The following is a 5,159-nucleotide window of genomic DNA, read 5'->3' as shown; positions in this document are numbered from 1 at the left end:
TTCATATGAAGCTAGACACGTATTAGATACCGATACTTCCAGATATTTTCCAGATACGTATCTGACACGCGATTTGACGTATCTATACTTTCTAGATACGTATCTGACACAGATTTGACGTATCTATTTACCTGCGTACTTTTTTTTAAAGAAAAAAGACAAGTAACTCATTTAATCTTTCCCAATCTAAAATAAGGCAACCTATTTTAAAAGCTCACTACTCGAGTCCAAAACTAAAAGAAAAAAAAATAATGGACTAAAGTCTAGACTAGAATCATCTAATCTTCATCTTCACATTTGAGTCCCTACAAAATCCACCAAAATATAAACCATTTGGATATCTTCAACAATAAGTTCTTTGTTTATCTTCATACTTCTCTCTCTAATATTCTTCTTTTTCTTCTTTGCAATATGAGACACTTTTCTATTGTATTTTATTAACTATTGTACTTCAACATCTTAGATGTTGCTTTTTTTTTGTATTGTATTTCAGTGTTTGTATTCTATTTTGTGTTATTGTTATTAACTTGTATGCTAAATTTATCTATATCCTAGATTTTTAAGAAAAAAAAATGTATCTTCAACATATCAGTATCCTCGTTTTTTAGAAATATATATATATATATAATGACGCATCATTAGACGTATCTGTATCTTAGTTTTCTAGAAATTGACGAATCGTCGTATCCAATTGTATTCGTATCATGTAGCCGTATCTGTGTCTGAGCTTCATAGCCTAGAGGTATTAAAAATAAGATATCGATATGATTTGATTTGACAACCCTTAATATTTAACAATTAACATGTCCATTGTTTGGAATTGTGTTACTATTCGCTTTGCTTAATTGCTTAAAGAACCTCTAATACATACATATTACATATATAATTGAAAACAAAACTAATATGAGAGTCAAGAGTGTACGTTACAAATAGAAATGTCACATGACACATAGTCACATACAATACAATCAAATTAGAAATTACAACATAAAGTCAATTGTTAAATGCAACCCAATTACAATAAAACAAAGTCAATTGTCAAATGCAACCAAATTACAATAAAATCAAATGATAAATGCTTAATCGCTAACGGACAACTTTGTAAAATCCGAGGAAAAAAGTCAATTGTCAAATGCAACCAAATTACAATAAAATCAAATGATAAATGTTTAATCTCTAACAGACAACTATGCAAAATCTGGAAGGTCTTGAATGTCTTTTTCATTGTCCATAACTACTCTGAATCCTATATAATTAAGATTAAGAAAAGAAAGACAACCTCATTAAAATTTTAATCTAACAAGTTACAACTACAAAATACAAATGATGAATGAATACCTTCTTCAAATAATGAAGCTTCTTCCATGTCATGCTGAACTTCAAGATCTATTGGAGCAAAATTTAGCCAATTTTGAATACATATGAGAGCCTCCACTGTTTTTGGAGCCAATGAACAACGTGATAAATCAACAACACGTCCTCGTATACTAAAAGCCGACATGGACGCTACAGTAGATACTAAAATTGCCAAAATATCTCTAGCCATACGACCAAGAACCTCAAACCGATGATTGTTCCTCTTTCACCATTGAAGTATGTCAAAATCACCTTCATTCTTAACATTCGCTTCCAACAAATAAATATCAATCTCTAACCCCTGTTCAAAAGATGTAGTCTCATCGCCTTCAAAATCAAGATCAATTGTATCATAGATAAAGTCTTCACCCATCTTTTCAGTTGGATCACAATCAATCATGGTCTCCGAGGCTGAGACAATTGGTGTATTAGTAATAGTACTCTCACTCCTACTCCCATTCCCACTCTGAGTATGAGTAATACTGTACTCATGAAAGAGACATCTACAACATTGTTCCGCTACATTTCCCATAGATTTGGCAACCTCTGGCCCAAAAAAAAATTTAAGGCAAAAAGATATGCTTAGCTTTTTTTTAGGATCTAGCACAATAGCAACATACAACAATAGATTATTTTTTTATTGTTCCCCAATACTTCTAAAATTTGGTCTTCATGCTATTGGTCATTCCAACTAGCATTGCATTTGCACTACCAGCATTCAAACATATACAATTCTGAACCACTGTAATCTGATGAAAACCTATATTCGAAGTGGTGTACAAAGACCCTGAAATTTTCAATGTCACAACATCATAAAAGACCTTTAAAAACCTAATCAACATCTTAGCATTTGTCCAATCTTCCTTATTTGGTGACAAATCGTGTCTATAAGAAGCACCTTCATCTTCTAATCTATCAAAAGCCTTTTCAAACTTCACAGCTATCTCAAGCATCAAATATGTAGAGTTTCATCTAGTGGGAATATAAAGACACGATAACTCCTACAATAAATTTTTTCAACTTCAATGCACTTTTTAAATTTCAAAAAACGTGTAGGAGAAGATCTTATAAACCGTACAACATATCGAATCATTTCAATGCAATCATTATGTTCCTTAAAAGCATCACATACAATGAGATTTAATATATGAACACAATAACGAACATGCAGAAATTCTCCACCAAACAATAATCCCTTATTGAATTTTTTCAGAAGATAAGCAATGGCAGCATCATTTGAACTTGCATTATCAACAGTCAAAGTCATTACCCTTTTAATGCCCCAATCCTTTAAATTCTTTTCAATGGTTTTACTAATAGTATCAACTTTATGATTCTCAATTGGACAAAAACTAAGTATCCTTTCATGTAATCTCCAATCAGAATCTATGAAATGGGCATTTAGTACCATATAATTTATATTTTGTCCTAATGTCCAACAATCCGTAGTGAGAGAAATTCTATACTTCTTGTTCACAAACATGCCTCTCAAACGCTTTTTCTCATTAACATACAACTTAAGCACATCTCTAGCCACAGTAAACCGAGACGGAACAACAAATCTAGGTTGACTTGCACATGTTAATCTATCGACAAATTTCTTAAATCTTTTACCCCCCACAAACTTGAATGGTAAGTCATCAACAATTACCATTTCAACCAACGCTTCCCGACAACTCTCTAAACTATATGGCTTACATACAAGTTGTGACATATTATCCCCAACATTGTCTTTGACTTTAGTTTTGAAAGCTAATGTCATTTGGGTTGGATCTCTATTTTTCCGGTAAGGGTATTTTTTACAATTTTCCAAATGATTCTTCATAGTCTTAGTACCATTACGTTTGGAATGACATACATAGACAACTCCATAGTACTTACATTGAGCATGAAGGCCTTTAGGATTACCTTTTAGCCTCTCAAAATGATCCCAAACCATAGATTTTTTCACCGCCTTCCTTCTTTTTGGTGGATTTGGAACATCTGATGTCTCATTTGCTGAATCAATATCAACGATATTTGTATTGGCATCCATTTCTTCTGCATCTCGTTCATTTGTTGGAGCATCAGTTGCAGTTTCATCAAACTCCATATCCGTTGAATCCATGGAGTTGAACCACAACATGTCAAACGTCAGTATCACAAAATTCATAAAAACTCAAAGGATTTCAGCTTTCATAAACTCAACAAGATTGTTAAGTTCATGCACACTAAGAATGGCTTGGACAATTGTTTTAAAAAACTAATTTTCATTTTTTTTGGCCACTGTGTACAATCTACAATACATTACAATCAGTCAATCACTACCTACACATCCATAAATCAAACAAATTTCCATTGAAATGGTTAGAATCTACAATCTATAATACATTGAAACGGCTGGAATGGAAGATATCAAGCTACGAATATACAGACCTGTGAAAGAAAGAAAAAAAAAATGGCTAGAAGTCTACCAACTGGATCACGTGCGTGCGGAGCGGCTGGCGTAACGAAGAAAAGAAGATCGATGGAGTGGCTGGCATAACGAAGAAAAGAAGATCGGTTGCCGTTCTTGCGGAATGGATGGAAGAACGAAGTCTGAAGCCGGAAGGATGGAGGCTCTAAGATCGGGGACAAGACAACGAAGAAAAGAAGAAAGAAGAAAGTTGGAACGATGTCCAGCTAGAAGCACGAAGTCTACGGCTAGAAGGAAGTCGTGCGAAGCAGATGGTGTATGGTGGTGGCATGCGGGTGCGGAAGAAAGAAAAACTAGAAAGAGTCAAGGATAACCCTACTAAGTATTAAGTAATAACATTATATATATATTTTTTAAATAATTCGGTCGGGACCCGACCCCTTGCGCACTATGGCTGCCTATTCCTTCGGTTCGAAAAATCGAAAACCGACCCCTACCGTTTTGTTTAGATTTCCAACCGTCCGACTCTATTTCGGCCGATTTGGGTCGGTCGTGTCGGTTTTTGAATCTAACATGCTCACCTCTAGTAGGAATTTATCTAGATTTTGCTTTATTTTGAATTTATAAAAATGTTGTTACATACTTAACTATTATCCCTATTGCCATTAATAAAAAATGGGATAAAATGGTAAGATTTGAGGATTCGTTTGAATTTATGACAAATTTCGGAATTAATAAGATTTTTGGCAAAATGTGTGTCATTCACGTGAGATCGCTTTTTATAATACCCGATTTGCCCTTAATGTGGCCGTCCATCAGAAATATTGAATACAATATAATTGTTGTAACGTGAATCAATTATGATTAATTGTTGTAACGTGAATCAATCATGATTAAAAATACAATGTAAATGTACAAGCATCTGTTATCAGTTTCTAACTTAACGAAATTTATAGATAAAAGTGGCGCATTTTTCGCATAATTTAAAGTTCAAATTGACCGTTTTTATCCGATTATATTTGTTTAACCACTTTTCAAATGCATTCAAAATGACTCGATCTTTAATTTTACCTCTCCATTTTAATTTATCATAAATTTTCAAATTTTCACATTATCTTATTAACTTATTTATTATTTTAAATTTATTAATATATTTAATTTCGACATAATTTTTGTTTATTATTTTATACACTAGAGGTCAAATATTTATTAAGTATAATTAGTAATTATTTGACATGTAATGAAGTAATTTAAAACAATATTGTTTAAACTATATATTATTGTTTAAAAAAACTAAGGAACTTATAAATAAAAAATTCTAAAAATATTTACACTTTACAGTAAAAAATTTCAAAAGTGTTTTGTACTTTGGAACTTTTTGCTATAAAGTGTAAATATTTTTAAATAT

The 5,159-nt window shown here is 32.2% G+C and overlaps 1 pseudogene; it reads right to left on the bottom strand.

The window, feature by feature from the left end:
* Positions 1-1,169: 1,169 nt before the first annotated feature.
* Positions 1,170-3,448, bottom strand: LOC150037653 (zinc finger BED domain-containing protein RICESLEEPER 3-like; annotated as a pseudogene).
* Between the last annotated feature and the right edge of the window lie 1,711 nt (positions 3,449-5,159).

The sequence above is a fragment of the Benincasa hispida genome, chromosome 2 (genome assembly GCF_027475165.1).
Source record: "Benincasa hispida cultivar pf3 chromosome 2, pf3_genome.v1.1, whole genome shotgun sequence".
Classification (NCBI taxonomy): domain Eukaryota; kingdom Viridiplantae; phylum Streptophyta; class Magnoliopsida; order Cucurbitales; family Cucurbitaceae; genus Benincasa; species Benincasa hispida.
This window is presented reverse-complemented; position numbering and strand designations above follow the sequence as displayed.